This window comes from Euprymna scolopes, chromosome 9 (assembly GCF_053919585.1).
Source record: "Euprymna scolopes isolate OS-2025 chromosome 9, ASM5391958v1, whole genome shotgun sequence".
Classification (NCBI taxonomy): Eukaryota; Metazoa; Mollusca; class Cephalopoda; order Sepiida; family Sepiolidae; genus Euprymna; species Euprymna scolopes.
In genome coordinates, this window is record NC_136490.1 from 71,327,048 (window position 1) to 71,345,450 (window position 18,403).

Genomic DNA, 18,403 nt, shown 5'->3' on the forward strand with positions numbered 1-18,403 from the left:
TTTGATTACGCATGAGCAAGTTAATATGTAGGACTTTGAGATTTGAAAGGAATATGTGTGATTGTGATGTCTAACAAGACTTAAGTGATACAACCTCTTTTATTTAGAGTTGAAAAGAGCTAAGTTAAAGGTCCATTTATCCATCAACTTACAAGTGGTGTTGGAGATATAAAAGATATGTAGGGCAAGCGTTTTTGTGCAAACCTGAATAATTTTTATTCTGATAACTAGATAAACAAAGTATATTAAAACACCATTTTATCCTGATGCATATTCTATTAAGCATCAAACTTGGACATTATTGTAATTATTGTTAATTACGTTAAACCTAGACGTTTTTACTCTTGCCTCGCTTTTCTGGTTAACTTGTCTCATCATTATGAACAACGAGCAAACATATGCACGTTTCAGACAGAAATATTTAATAATTAATGAATGTATATTAACAAATTATTATTATTGATTTTTTCTAATGAATTTCTCATGAAATGTGTATGCACAGCTGTTGCTTACACGAAAGGAAATAAAAAAATTACAATGAAATTAGAAATCCATAATATCAGGCAATTATTTTTATCTATTTGTCTTATTTAGATTCTTTGGACTACTGTTCTCACTTTGAATATTATTTTTACAACGTTTCGGTCGATGTAACCTCCGATCTTCTTCAGGTGTATCTTGTGGAACTCATAAATCTTTCTGTTGAACTCGAGGATCAATAGAATTTTGAACGGAACCCTTTATTTAATCCACAGATGTAGCTTGTGTTAACTTTTATTTAGTATACTAATGTATATATATATATAAACTCTAGTCTATCACCTTACAGATGCAAAACTTCTGACAGACCAACAATCTGCATTTAAGCAAGCACAGCAGATATCCTAACTGTAATCTCTGAACGTATACACAATTCACTGGACAAAGCAGGGGAGCATAGAGCAGTGGTTCTACATATATCTAAGGCTTTTGAAAGAATATGGCATGAAGGTCTTCTCAGGAAAATCAGATCATATGGTATCACTGGACGAATACTCAACATAATTAAATCCTTCCTAGATAAGCGAAAAATACAGGTTGTCTTGACGGTCGTACATCTAAACAATATGATATAAATGTGGGAGTACCTCAGGGCTTTATCCTTGGACCTTTAATATTCCTAATATTCATAAATGACCTCCCTGACAAAATTGTCTGTGAGATGGGTATATATGCTGATGACACCACGCTCTATAACAGGAACGACAGAAAAACAAATGAACACATATCTAAGAAATGGCAGAAACACTAGAGGATGACCTCCAGTCAGTAGTAGAATGGGAACAAGAATGAATGGTCACATTCAATGCTGCCAAGATTAAACTTGTTTCTTTTAATAATTACAAGAAACCTTCTCTACTACCTATAGCAATGGCCAAAGACTCTTTATATGAAAGTACATATTTTAAACTCCTCGGCCTAATGTTCACAGGAAACATGAATTGGAACAATTAAATTGAGAGTCTTGCCAGGACCGTTGTGAAGAAGGTAGGCTCTCTCCACCATCCTAAAGCTACTAACGCCCGAAAGTATACTGTACCTCTATAAGGCCACCATTCGCCCATGTATGGAGTATTGTTGTCATATTTGGGTTGGTGAATCTGCTACTAGTCTCTTGCTCCTAGACAAGGTTCAAAAGAGAGTCGCCAACCTGATAGGTCCTGGACTGTCATCTAAGCTCAACCTCTGTCCCATCGACGAAATGTTACATCCCTCTGCTTGTTCTATAAGTATTTTAATGGTGAATGCTCTGACGAACTGCAAGCACTTGTACCTCCTCGACCTAAATGCCCCCGAAAAACCCGGCAAACAGCTAAATCCCACCCCTACACAGTAGAGATCCCTAGATGTAAGGCAGCTCTCTACTCCAGTAGTTTCTTTTTCCAGAACTGCTAGACTTTGGAATTCCCTTCCGGGTTCCTGCTTCCCCAACTGTACTGACATGCAGAAGTTCAAATGTAACGTGAACAGACATCTTGCTGCCCAACTCCCAACATAATAACCCTGTAGCTTAGGTCCCTGATAGTAGCCCCTACATCCATGTGGCAATGTGCCTTGTTTGGGGTGAAAATGTAATAATATATATATATATATATATATATATATATATATATATATATATATATATATATATATATATATATAACTAGTTCATTTAATCATATAAATTAATATACGAAAGTATAAATTTATGTGTAAACTTTAAGTATTTACTTCAGCAGTGCTCAATATGTAGGCATAAGCCTGATGAATCCTAACGTGGATGAAACGCGGAATATTTTGTGTAGCTTAATCGCCATATATATATATATATATATATATATATATATATATATATATATATTAAGTAATGTTATTTACAATTTAAAAATTAAAAAAAAATTTTTTAAATTTAAAAATCAAATTTTAATTAAATTAAAAATCAGTTTCATAAGAAGGAACAACAACAAAGTCAATTATCTGTACGATCGTTTCGGAAATCCGTGCTTTTATTTGTGGTATACATGAAGTTATGTAGAACAATTATATATAGTTTTTTTGGTAAGCACGGTCTCCTCATCAGCAAATTTAGGAGGATTTTTATTGAATTTAAAAGACACCATAAATAAACCTAGCATTAAAAGTAAGGCAGATGAATCTTTTAGTTTTTCTTTTTTTGAAATCAGGAACTGTGTTTAAAGTAGTCATTTAGATGTTTGCTATAGTTTTTTATTTTATTGAATGGTGTCTTTTAAATTCAATAAAAATCCTCCTAAATTTGCTGATGAGGAGACTATGCTTACCAAAAAAACAATATATAATTGTTCTACATAACTTCATGTATACCACAAATAAAAAGCACGGATTTCCGAAACGATCGTACAGATAATTGACTTTGTTGTTGTTCCTTCTTATGAAACTGATTTTTAATTTAATTAAAATTTGATTTTTAAATTTAAAAAAAATTTTTTTAATTTTTAAATTGTAAATCATATTACTTAATATTGAATTAGCTTTAAATTTTTAAATTGTAAATCACATTACTTAATATTGAATATATATATATATATATATATATATATATATATATATATATATATATATATATAATAAAATAAAGGCAAAAATTTGTTTTATTCATCACACCTATCGAAACGGTTCATTGCTGTTTAAATCTATAATACAGCAGTCTTTCCAAGTACTGTATACATGTTTTTGCTGTTACCAATAGCCGATGGAGAGCTCGGAATTCATTACCGTTTCACAAACGTCTATTAGCGTTTGATAACCTAAGAATAAGAAGCATATATAGTAGAAAGCAAGGAGCTGAACACATCTATTTGTATTAACTATGTTAAATAGTTTATGATAAATTAATGTGTGATGTTTTTCATTTGTAATTTATGGTCATATTCCCTTTATATCTACACAACAGTTTTGTTAATATAAACATGAATTAATTAAAGTGATTTGATAAAAAGATGATACATTACCAAAACCTTTCTTAGAATATTATGTCCATAAATTTTCAAAGGAAGTAATTGACATAAAAACTATTAGTTTTAAAATTGCATTAGATTTATATTAAATATAAATAATGTAAATTATACATTTAAACAAAAATACTTAAACGTAGAGTCATATCGTTAGATGGCGGGTAAATTTGCTTATATATGTGTATATGAGATAAACTGAATTTATATTATATATAAATGGCATAGTATGTTTGAATTAAATACAAGTCAATGTGTATGTAGATAATAATAGTAGTATTAATACACGTCAGACAATAATACTCTATTTCACAGATTAAATAAAATTCTTAAAAAATTTGATGTAACATTTTTTGAAAAATTATAAAATTGCAAACAGAGATCGCATCTCTATTATAGGATACAAGAACCATTTTATAAAGACGTCAAACAGTTGATTCCATATGAATAACTGTAACCAGTTCACATTGAAGACTGTGTAGGGGAGATGCTAAGGGTAGTGATGCAACAAGAGATGGCATAGGTTACAAAAACGAGTCACACATAAGAGACGGCTACTTGCCAGCATTTTTTGCCATTTCCTAAGGATGGGGGGGGTGCTCATTATTTATATACCTCTCTTTCCTTGAAATGTATTTCTGTATATCAAACAATAATAAAAGTAAGACTTGTTTATGATAACCAATAACCAAGAAGATATGTCAGAGGAACACAGATTAATCTCGAAATAAGCAAAGTTCCAGGACATAAAAGAAAGAAGGCATTCAGAAAGACGGAATACATCTACTAGAGGAAAGACATCAAACTCCTCTCCATCTATAAAACACTATATATAAAAACTTCGTGGTGTACAAATATAGGTGCTTATTGTTATTATTATTAATACATAAATAAGTATATATATATATGTATACATATATATATATATGTATATATATATGTATATGTATATATATGTATATATATATGTATATATATATGTATATATATATATGTATATATATATATATATATATATATATGATATATGTAAGATGCATATACACGCATACACACATAGGTATCATGCATGCAATTATTTGTCGATAATATATTCAAATTAATGTTAATCTTTATGTAAAATGTATAATCTTGAAATGCTAGTCATATCTTCAAGCTGGCATGAGTATATTATTTTCATGTGCACTTTTTTGTAGGATTGTGAGCATTTATTAAATTTCATTAAAGGCCGCTTGTGAATATATATATATATATATATATATATATATATACATATATATATATGTGTGTTATATATATATATATATATATATATACTCTTATATATGCAATTTTGAATCCATCATAAGAAATTTTCACTATTTTCTATGCATATTATTAATATTCATTGAATTATGTGCATTGACAAGGAAAAAGACGATAATGAAAAATCAATATTTGTTCATCATTAACTTACAGAGATATTATATGGTTATATTATATACATGTTTGTATATACATATATATGCATTTAATCTTTGCTCACATTTTATTAATATCTCTTTTTAGGTTTCAGTGTATCTTATATATAAAATACAGTGAGATTTCAATTCATAGAATAAACTAATAAACAAAAGCTACGTAAAACATCGGTTTCCATAGTTTGACAAATATTTTCAAAACCGAAGGTTTATCCTTTAAACTTATTTTTTCCGATTTTAATATTTAATCCTGCTCTCTATTTTGTCTATACGTATTTTCAAAGGAAGCAGTCGTACATAATTATTATAATGTCAAGTGGAAGAGTCGGAGAAGATCTCAGATATAAACTGAAAAGTTGGTCGCTTTTCTCTTAAAATGATTGAATAAAGAGAAAATATCGAACAGGACTAAATGCCAAAATCAGAAAAATTGATTTAAACCATAATTTTTACATGAATGTCTAATAAGTAGCAAACAACAGTAAATAAACAGACTTTTGTGTTGCTTTTGTTACCGAGCCTATTCTATGGAATTGAAATAAAGGAAAATCTCACTTTACTTTGTATGTAAGACTAGCATGGCTACCCAGCGTTGTCCAGGGCTACTGAAAAAAAAATTACAAGACATAGAAGATGTTAAATCGTGTGTATAACATTTGTGGCCCCAAAGCACTACAAAACCAGCGCATCGCCTTCTATAAGAAAATTTTTTATTTTTTATGTATGTAATAGTGTGTAGATGTGTGGATGGAATCTCCAGGCTTAGTCAAGAATCTCTGGATGAACTCGGAAATCTGCACGAAATTTCGAAAGGAACTGTTCATTTAAATCATGGAGGTATAATGCTCTTATTTCATACGCCGTGATCGGATAAAAGTTTGAAATAATTTGTAATTATTCTGAGTATCGACTGCACTGAGACTAAACCTCCACCCCCAAAGTGTTAATTACAATTGAATGTGCCTAGTACTTTATCCTTTACGCACTGAGTCCCAGTGATTTTAGTATTAGTTTTGGGAGTCTTAAACACTGTAAAAATAACACTTAAAATGAAAACTGTAGTCTATATGATCCAAATCATACAAATTGAGCATGTGTTATTACAGAGAGATCAAGAGAATTAATGAGGAAGGAATATAAACAGAAATTGAAATTTTGTTGAGGATGCACACAAAATAACCTGCATAAGCTTATGAGCTTAATGATCCGCTGTGGCAGCGTTCATCTATGAATTTTATCTTATATTTAATCCTATTTTTCTTTTATATACTTTAATGATGTATTTTTATCACTCAGCTGACCTGATGATTCGATACTCTTTGTGTAATAGCCTTTCTTAATATTATCGCACTACTAGAATCCTCCTGAAATGAATATTATTTCATACAAAAAAATATTAATGACATCTGAAAGTTGTGCAATTTTCAAATTAACCATTTTGCTATAGCCAGTGTCTGTCGCTTGAACTAGAAGCAACTTTTATAAAAATAAAATTTATTGCTCCTTCTTTTATAACTAAACTGGGGAAAGAGGCTTAGAACTATTTTATTTTGCCATAAAAATATTGAGTTTTCAGTGAAGATGAAAGTTTAATCTGAAAACAATTCAGAAATTTAATTAAAGATGGCAGCCTAGTTTCACAGGTGAAGAGACATTTCGTTTGGCATCAGATAGTGTTTTATTAAAAATTTAATCTGCATTCGTTAAGAATGAATTTGCTTTTATAAATCCAGACGCTCGGCACATAAAAACTACATTAACCAATAATGGATGGATTTGTCAACAATGGGCAAAGAAACCTTTTTCTTTGCCATTTCAAAGATCTTATTTCAAAGAAAATTTAATTACTACTGTCATTATCAATTGTATTTATAATTCTATCTACAGAAAATATTTTTCATTCTTTGCACAAAAGATATTATTTATTTAAGACGAACATTTAAACAATTTTTTACCATATTATGCAGTTCTGTAAAAATGCCATCTTTTATTAGATTTATGTCATTCTATTAGTTCTTTTTAAAATATCAGTTTATCATTTTTATGTGTTATTCAATCTCTATAGGCCTACAATTTTTACTTTATCTGTTTTTTTTTATAATATACTTAAAATCCTTTAAAGGGCCACACAATTATTTTTTTACCGTATTCAGTAAAATAAAAATACTATCTTCATCATTTTTTATTTGGTCTCTTTAAGGTATCGTTTTTAATTTCAGTTTATTTTTTACAATTTCGTTTCCTATAAAATAGTACTTTTTTTCATTTTTACTATGTCATATTGTTTCATTTTTCCATACATTTTCCATCACCTCCTCTTTCCTCTCACATTCGTCTTCGTCCTTCTCGACCCCCCCCCGTCTCTGCAGTTCAATCCGTCCTCATTTATTCTACATTTATTAACTCAAAACCTCTCATTGATTCTGTCAATGTGGCCATACTATCAAAGTCTCCTTTCCTGCAAGGACTATACGGTACAGATTTAATCTTCTACTGAATTCATCACTTGTGTTGCTACTATTATTTTATTTTTAGGTATATTCACTCATCTTTATAAGAATATTCGTCAGTGTGTCTGCCACTGTTCAGTTTAAAATTCTATTTCTATCACTAATCATTCAGATTGAATAGACACATCTTAACAACATATGTTCTCGCTTTATTTAATACAAGCTGTATTAATAAGTGTGATTTGGCATAAAAGAAAAAAACTAACATGTTTACGAAGAAATAGAAAGTAATTTTAACATGTTAATTTTGTAATCAAATTATTTTATGAAATAATACGTTTTTAAAAGTTCGTTTAATAATTGACATTAAACTATTCTTTAATGCTTAAAAATGATCCAAGTGAATTAAGTCTTTATTGACGATTCTCAAACGAAGCTCCAGATATGTTTTACTTCATGATGGAAACAGATATCGCTCAATCCCAAAAAAGATATTCTAGCAAAATTAAAGAAGAATATGCTAACATCAAAATTCTTCTGGCAGAAAATGAAATACCATGCTCAAGAAATTCATATGATTTGAAAATAAGGAATTTTCTTTTTTATTAAGAGGGTGTTTATCCAAAGTACCCCTGTTCCCTTTGCTATTTAGATTGTAGGTCTCCACCAGACCTCTTGCTCAATAAGGAATAACCATTAAGAAAGAGTTTGGTGGTAAAAAAATCATTTAATTAATCTATTATATATATAAAAGTAAACGTGTCTGTGTGTGTGTCTGTGTACATTTGCCTACGCAATAACTCTGTCAATTTTTAGTCTACAGACTCAAAATTTGATATACAGGGTACTGAGATTTGGGAAAATATTTGTAATCAGACAATTTTTAGTCTAAACATTTGAAATTTTACATAAAGGGTATTCAGAGATAGGGCAATCTTTTTCATCGGTTTGGGTCGAAAATTTTTACTTACCAATATATAAATGTATGTATGTACGGATGTATGTTTGCATGTCTGCCTAAAACTTTCGACAAAGACGACGGATTTTCACAACATCAATATCGTTTTGAAGTTCGATCTTTTAGACGACAAATATCGAAAAATTGGCTACAAACATTAATTTCTTCACCCTAAACAGGGCACTTTTCTACGGGGGGGGGCGCTTTTTCGCCGATATTTTCGAAAATCATCCTCTCCTTTCGATTGTCTAGTCTGAATTTAAACATAAGTCACTTCCGGTTTGGCGGTGATCGTAACAGTAAAGACATCAGGTTTTTTCCCCGTTCTTTTCCTCTTCGCGGTACGGGTTCGAGCCTGCCTTCCTACTTCCATTTTTTTTTTTTTTTTTTGCTCAACAGACACATCCAAACACCCAGGCCACGCCGGGCTGAAATGCTAGTATATCTATATATCTATAAAAGTGAAAATGTGTGTGTGTCTGTCTGTCTGTTTTTCTGTCTGTCTGTCTGTGTACACTTCCCTACCGAATAACTCTGTCAATTTTCGATCTACAAACTCGAGATTTGACATAAGGAGTATTGAGATTTGGGAAAATCTTTGTAATCCGTTCTCGGCCAGAAATTTGGCTGTTAATGAGTCAAAGTTCAACGATTTGACCTTTGAGAACTCTACCAAACTCCTTCGCCAATTTTGGGTCTAAACACTTGAAATGTTAGATATAAGTTACCTGGACATAGATCTAACTTTATAATTTGATTTGAGCCAAAAATAATAAAGGTTAAGAGGTTATAATTGGGGTCAAAGTTTAAAAAAACATGATCTTTGCGGTGTCTACCAAATTACTTAGCCAATTTCTGGTCTAAACAGTTGAAATTTTACATAAAGTGTATTCAGACATAAGGCAAGTTTTTTAATCGTGTTTTTCTGAAAATTTAGCTTCCAAGGGGTCAAAGTTCAAAAGATTTTACCTTTGCGGTCTCTAGCAAACTATTAAGCCAATTTTGGGTCTAAACATTTTAAATTTTACATAAAGGGTATTCAGACATGCAGCAAGCTTTTTAATCAGTTTTTGGGCGAAAATTTGGCTGGCAAGAGGTAAAAGTTTACAGAGTTGACCTTTGCAGACTCTACCAAACTCCTCCACTAATTTTGGGTCTAAACACTTGAAATTTTAGATGTAGGTTACTTGACATGGGTCAAACATTTTAATTTAATTTGAGCCCAAAACAATGAATGTTAAGGGGTCAAAATATGGGTCAAAGTTTAAAAAAAATTGACGTCTGCGGTCTCTACTAACTTTTCTGTATAGTAGTTAAAAAAGCCTATCATATAGAAAGGCATTACCGTACATATTCACACTTTTTAATATATAAATATGCACATAAAGTTATGAACGGTACATAGGACCCGAGCAAAGCCGGGCAGAACAGCTAGTATATATATATATATATATATATATATATATATATATATATATATATATATATATATATATATATATATATTCTTAAGAACTCAATATAATTTCACATTATAACTCACCTTAAACCTATTTCAGTGAATAAGGCAAAATGAGTTTACTCTAACAGTTTTCTTAACTGTAATAACTATTTTTGAATAAAGAAAATTGAAGTGAAATAAAATATATTTTTGAAAATAACATAGTGGAAGGTAAAACAAAAAAAATAAGTTAGTTCGAATCAAGTATCAATGTCAGACAGATTAAATCTGAGGTCGAAAATCTAGCAGGATAACTTTATATCCTAGATACATATATATGATGCTTTACATGCGTGATAAATCGATTCACTTAATAAGAAAGTATATACAATATTATAATGTGGATAAATATTTTTGGTTTTTCTTTTCGGTTAAACTCAACATTGGAGTAAGTAATGGTTTTAACCACGCAGTTTGATTTGTAAACTGGGTCGTTATGAGCAATTATACATTTTAATTGCCATCACCTGTTTATCTGTTGCATCTGGAGAATGATAAATAAGTTGGCAGAATAAGAAATTCATGACAAACAGGAAGGGAAGACTGACAGCTGCACAGCTATATGACATTTTGTAATCTAAACATCGCAATAAAGAAACTATCCCTTCTCCAACAACCAACAAAAAGGATAAAAATATCAGATTGTTGTGAAATTGATAATGTCCTAAGAAGATTAAAAAGGCTGGTAGAATACAGTTGGCTTCTTTCATTAATGTTGGCCATATTCATCAGGAAATATTTTCTTTCTTTGCTAATTGGTTTAGAAAAATAATTAAATGTTTTCAAGCCGCACATGCGCCATATTTGGTTAATTTTCCTTTCCTTTTTCATAACTGAGATTCATTTGCTGAATTAGTCTTTTATGAAAACAAATAATCGTCGTCAGTTCAGTTTGTGTCTCGCTGGCTTTTGTTTTCAGATTTGAAAATCAAACAAGCCGAGGGTAAAAATTACTCACCATACAATGTGCTGAACTATCAACAGAATCTGCTGCGTTTGGGGGCATTGTTATCACTCTTTGTCTTAGAAGAAAGCATTTATAGCTCTTTCGGCATACAAGAGACAAAAACTGGGAAAGATTATCACAATTGAATTATTCCTTGATTAGTACTTTATAATACATCTTGTAGAAGAGGGAAAGTCTTTTATTTTCTTGGAACATTTTTTCTAACTGATACGCAAAAAATAAACATTGATATGGATTACCTATTTTCATTTTTTTTTAATTATATTATAACATAAAATTTCAGCTCTTAATGAATTATTTTTTATTATTAAATACTTTCAACCATATTGTTGACATTGTTAAAGATACATAGATGCTGATAATCTACTTAATAATTTTCATAAATACTTTGAATTTGTTTGGAGAAGGGAAAGTTACATACCTTCAATTAAAGTTATATTCCTTGATCCAAACGTGTCATTTTTATGTTCCTCCTCAATAGTGTAATGAAATATTTGTGAATAAGCTATTATTATCATTATATATCTCTTAGATTCAATAATACTAGCTGTGGTATTCAGTTTTGATAGGATTCCATATCCCATCGACTGACTAAAGTTTTAGAGCGCATCAAATTCATATTTGTCTCCTGCTCTATGTACATTACAGCAGCTAGCATTCTCTAATGGTCAATTATCTGGCACTAACCAGCCTCAACGTCTTGTTAACTTTGGTGATCTAACAAGAACTAGTTTGTTAACATGATTACTCCATATATATATATATATATATATATATATATATATATATATATATATATATATATATATATAACTTTATTTAGTTTATTTCACTAGATTTTGTGACTAAGAGCAGAACACCGCTCGAAATATCAAAATAAAATATAAGTAACAACAACAGCATAATTTCTATGCTGCTACACCTCCCATAATCTTGACATATTCAAAGCATAATGTTTTTAGATTACATCAGGAGAGACAATAATATAATATAAATAGTACAATATGAAATATACTGTATTTGTTTGATGCTCAATGATATTCAGAGCACATACATATACATAATTTTTAAGTTCAATTCCCAATTTCTGAAAACATATGTTCTTTAATTTTCTCATAAGAGTATATGTCACTGATTTGTTTCGTGAGTAAATTTCAAAAAACAGTAGAAATAGGTGTTCATCTTTTTATTTTATGTGCAATAACGAGAATTACACCCTCGGCATCAGAGGTATGATTTTGACTTTTTAGGACGTACAGCTTGTGTTTGAATATGTTTTTCTCCATAGAATTGTCTAATGAGATTGCTACATTAAAAAATATAGTTATAACATACTTGTTGAAGATTGCTAACGAAAGAGATCTATAACATATACTCTCATGAGGAAATAAAAGAACATGTGTTTTCAAAAATTGTGAATTGGAATTTACTATCTATCTCTCTCTCTCTCTCTCTATGTATATATATATATACATACATATATATATATATATATATATATATATATATATATATATATATATATATATTATATTAGTGATGTGGCGATTCCAATATTTTCCTGGTTCCGACACAATAACCGATTCCATAATAAATTCCCGATTCCGATTCTTTATAGATCTCTAAATATTTAACTATAGAGTTGTTATTTTTCTCGATTTCTGTAAAAAAAAAAAAACACACACACACATGTTAAATATACAGTTATTTTTATAAACATAAAAATACACTTGTGGAGGATGAGCTATAGATTTTAGATTTGCTGATGTTATAAAATCAATAAATATTTATGATTTTATCATTATTACCAGCAATGGAAGATGTTGCTTTAAACAAAATCAAGAAAAAAAAAATTAAACGAATCGTTTTGACATCGGAAAATAAGCACCAATTTTTTCGATTCCGACACCCCCAGTTTTGTTGATTTTTCGATTCCCAATTCCGATTAATCGTCCCAACACTAATATATATATATATATATATATATATATATATATATATATATATATATATATATATATATATATAGTCAGACATTCATGATCAAGCAGACTATGTATTAATTGAATAACAAAAGACTCACTTTCATTTTTACTTTTAAAATTTTCTGATGGTTTGGAAACTATTTTGGCCTTCCCTTCTGATGAGTCACACGCATTGAACATCAACAATATGTACTCTGCATTTTATTTATCTGAGTGATGATGAAACGGTATATATATATATATATATATATATATATATATATATATATATATATATATATACCGTTTCATCATCACTCAGATGATGATGAAACGGTATATATATATATATATATATATATATATATATATATATATATATATATATATACCGTTTCATCATCACTCAGATGATGATGAAACGGTATATATATATATATATATATATATATATATATATATATATATATATATATATATATATATATATACCGTTTCATCATCACTCAGATAAATATATATATATATATATATATATATATATATACCGTTTCATCATCACTCAGATAAATAAAATGCAGAGTACATATCGTTGATGTTCAATGCGTGTGACTCATATATATATATATATATATATATATATATATATATATATATATATATATATAAAGCTGAATGTCTGTGTGGGGGGGGCACGAATAGGCTTCTATATGGTTGACTATTTTAAAAAACTGATTACATATAATGATAGAGAATGTATCGAGACACAGGAATAGGTATGTTTGATCTGGCAGAACCGTGGTTCATTAAAATTGTGGGGTCTGCGTTCGCGCCTGGACCACAAAGTATGGAAATAAAAAAAATTAAAAATTAAAAAAACGTTTATAAGTGTTTTTGATATAGATGTACATAAGAATACTTTGATAAGTATGTTTTAACTTAGATAGGGATGGTATAATAAAATTGTGGGGTCTGCGTTCGCGCCTGGTCTCCATAGAATGGAAATAGGTACAAACTTTAATAAAGGCTTTTCATATCTATCTGCGTAAGCATACTTTGATAATTATGCTTCAGTTTGAAGAAATATGGTATAATAAAATTATTAGGTGTTCGTTCGCACCTGACCTCCATAGAATGGAAATATGTGACAAAGGTTAACAAGGTTTTGTAATATAGATCCACAGAATATTGTGATAAGTGTTTCAGTGTGAACAGGTGTGGTATAATAAATTATGGGGTTTATCTATTTTAATTTTATTTTCATCATATTTTGCTTTGGTTTTGATACCCCTAAATTCGAAGCTATCTCTTTACAACCCTTCCTTTTCATAACCTATCATCTATCTATATATATAAAAGCCAAACGTCTGTGTGTATGTATGTATGTTTGTTTGTAACGCTAAAACTTTTGAAAGACGGAACCAAACTTGACAAATTTGGTATCATATCGAAGCCCCATCACCCGGATGACAAATATCGAAATTTCACGTCAAACGGACCACTAGAAGTTGGTCAACTGATCAGTTATCTTCGAGGGGGGGCCCAAAAAACCTGTCATTATATTCTTCTTCTTCTATATATATAAAAGGCAAAAATCGGTGTGTATGTATGTATGTATGTATGTATGTATGTTTGTTTGTAACGCTAAAACTTTTGAAAGACGGAACCAGAGTTGACAAATTTGGTATCATATTGCACCTTGATCACCCGGATGACAAATATCGAAATTTCACGTCAAACGGACCAGTAGAAAGGGGTCAACTGATCGTTTTTCTCCTAGGGGGGCCCCCAAAAAAACCTGTCATTTTAACGTTATTCAATACGTGTCACGTGACGTGACGTCAGCTCAAACTTTTGACAGACACAACCAAAGTTGACAAATTATGTATCATATTGAACCTTGATCACCCGCATGACAAATATCGAAATTCCACACCAAACGGACCATTAAAAGGGGGTGAACTGATCATTTCTCTCCTAGGGGGGCCCCCAAAAAAACCTGTCATTTTAATGTTAATATTACATAATCCAAAAACGCTTAGTCATGTCACGTGACGTGACGTCAACATCCAGTAATGGCGAACAAATGTAAACAAACACTTTGTTTTACCGATACTTTTGTAATTTCTCTTCTGCTTTGTTCTAGAGATTATTAAACTCCATGACAATGTCTCCAACGTATTTAACTGGTTAAAAATAGTATTTATACAAGAGTTTTAACGAAAAATATCAGGAAAAAATGTACAGGAATAAAAAAAAATTCAGCTTTCAAAATATTCGTCGATAAAAAAACCGATCTTTATATTTACGCTAGCCATTTTGTATATTACCACGTGACCTGCTATCTCTTAAACTGGAGGGGGGGATCCACTTGAATCCAACAAAACCAGTAATTTTTTTTTTCTATTATATATACATCATTTTCTATAAAATTAAGTGTAGACTTTATAATTAAAACAAAAAATGTTATTCATACTAAAAAAAAAAACTCTTAGTCATGTCACGTGACGTGACGTCAACATCCACTATTGGCGAACAATTGTACCTATTTACTATGCCTCCCCACGGGACAGAGTTAGACACCAGGGTCGTTTTTTAACGTGGAGAAAAGGTACAAAAATAAAAATTGTCTCAGTCGTGGAGGATTTCTCCTCCACCGAAAGAGAACAAGAAATAGAAGTGCAGCATCTGAAGAACAGATACTACACTTTGATCTTGACCAAAAGGCCAAGAATGCGAACAATTGTAAATAACAACTTTTTTCACAAAACCAACACCGTCTTTCTTTTTTTCTCTCTCTCTTTCTCTCTCTCACCCACTTACTCTTCCCTCTCTCTCACCCTCTTTCTCTTGACGTCACACCACTGTTAAACTGTGGGGGGGGGAACACATTCCCAGGCATTATCTCCTATAGATGCACATTTTATTAGAAATTCAGCTTTCAAAATATTAGACGATAATAAAAATATAAAACCAACACCCTCTTTCTCTTTTCTCTCTCTCTCACCAACTTACTCTTCTCTCTCTCTCACCCTCTTTCTCTTGACCTCCTACTACTGTTAAACTGTGTGTGTGTGGGGGGGGGAAGAGGCAGCTTGAAAACCAACAAAAACAGTGCACAGTTTCCCAAGCATTTGGGGTGGGAAGGGGGGGAAGAAGCCGAGCGCACAGTTTCGTGTGAGAGAGAGAGAACAATTCTCAACCTATATACTCAACAAATTTTTTATCTACAGATTTGAAAGTTTGTATATAGGGTATTCAGACATATGGAAATATATCTAGCATAATCTATCTATTATATCTATAAAAGTGAAAATGTGTGTGTGTGTGTGTGTGTGTGTGTGTGTGTGCGTAAGAGAGAGAGAGAACAATTCTCAACCTATATACTCAACGTATTTTTATCTACGGATTTTAAACTTTGTATATAGGGTATTCAGACATATAGAAATATATCTAGCATAATCTATACATTATATCTATAAAAGTGAGAATGTGAGTGTGTGAGAGAGAGAGAACAATTCTCAACCCATATATTCAACAAATTTTATACCTACAAATTTGAAAATTTGTATATTGGGTATTCAGACATATGGAAATATATCTAGCATAATCGATCTATTATATCTATAAAAGTCAGAATGTTTGCGTGTGGTTGTGTGTGTAAGGTTGCGAGAGAGAGAGAGAGAGAGAACAATTCTCAACCTATCTATTCAATAAATTTGTTATCTACAGATTTGACCATTTGTATATAGGGTATTCAGACATATGGAAATATATCCAGCATAATCTATCTATTATATCCATAAAAGTGAGAATGTGTGCGTGAGAGAGAGAGAGAGAGAGAGAGAGTAAGTACAATTCTCACCCTATATATTCAACAAATTTTTTATCTACCGATTAGAAAATTTGTATATAGGGTATTCAGACATATGGAAATATATCTAGCATAATCTATCTATTATATCTAGAAAAGTGAGAATGTGTGTGAAAGAGAGAGAGAGAAGAGAGAGAGAGAGAACAATTCTCAACCTATATATTCAACTAATTTTTATGTACAGATCTGAAAATTTGTATACAGGGTATTCAGACATATGGAAATATATCTAGCATAATCTATTATATCTATAAAAGGTAGAATGTGTGTGTGTGTGTGTGAGTGAGTGAGTGAGTGAGTGAGTGAGAGAGAGAGAGAGAGAACAATTCTCAACCTATATACTCAACAAATTTTGTATCTACAGATTTGATAATTTGTATATAGGGTATTCAGACATAAGGAAATATATCTAGCATAATCTATCTATTTTATCTATAAAAGTGAGAATGTGTGTGAAAGAGAGAGAGAGAGAACAATTCTCAACCTATATATTCAACAAATTCTATCTTTACAGATTTGAAAATTTGTATATAGGGTATTCAGACATTTGGAAATATATCTAGCATAATCTATTATATCTATAAAAGTGAGAATGTGTGTGTGAGAGAGAGAGAAAGAACAATTCTCAACCTATATACTCAACAAATTTTTTATCTACAGATTTAAAAATTTGTATATAGGGTATTCAGACATATAGAAATATATCTAGCATAACCTATCTATTATATCTATAAAATGACCATGTGTGTGTGTGTGAGAGAGAGAGAGAGAGTCAGAGAGAGAGAGAGAACAATTTTCAGCTTGTGTGTGTGTGAGAAAGAGAGAGAGAGAAAGAGAGGAAGGAAAATTCTCACCCTATATATTCAACAAATTTTTTATCTACATATTAGAAAATTTGGATATAGGGTATTCAGACGTATGGAAATATATCTAGCATAATCTATCTATTATATCTATAAAAGTGAGAATGTGTGTGTGAGAGAGAGAGAAAGAGAGAGAGAGAGAACAATTCTCAACCTATATATTCAACTAATTTTTTATCTACAGATTTGAAAATGTGTATATTGGGTATTCAGACATATGTAAATATATCTGGCATAATCTATGTATTATATCTATAAAAGTGTGAATGTGAGTGATGGAAAGAGCAAAAAATTCTCAACCTATATAACCTATAAAAGTGAGAATATGTGTGAGAGAGAGAGAGAGAACAATTCTCAACCTATATATTCCACACATTTTTGGGCACAGATTTGGAAATTTGTATATAGGGTAGGCAGACATATAGAAATATATCTAGCATAATCTATCTATTATATCTATAAAAGTGAGAACTTGTGTGTGTGTGTGTGTGAGAGAGAGAGAGAACAATTCTTAACCTACATACTCAACAAATGTTTTACCTACAGTTTAGAAAATTTGTATATAGGGTATTCAGACATATGGAAATATATCTAGCATAATCTATCTATTATAACTACAAAAGTTAGAATGTGTGTGTGAGAGAGAGAGAGAACAATTCTAAACCTATATATTCAACAAATATTTTATCTACAGATTTGAAACTTTGTATATAGGGTATTCAGACATATGGAAATATATCTAGCATAATCTATCTATTTTATCTATAAAAGTGAGAATACGTGTGTGTGAGATAGCGAGAGAGAGAGAGAGAAAAAGAGAGAGATAAAAATTCTCAACCTATACATTCAACAAA

General features: G+C 30.5%; 1 protein-coding gene and 1 pseudogene across 2 annotated transcripts in view; both read right to left on the bottom strand.

Moving 5' to 3' along the window:
- The window catches only part of LOC145284706 (uncharacterized), a 2,222,015-nt gene that overhangs the window by 1,650,902 nt on the left and 552,710 nt on the right, over positions 1-18,403 (bottom strand). The window lies entirely within an intron of this gene.
- On the bottom strand, positions 15,419-15,552 carry LOC145285335 (U2 spliceosomal RNA; annotated as a pseudogene).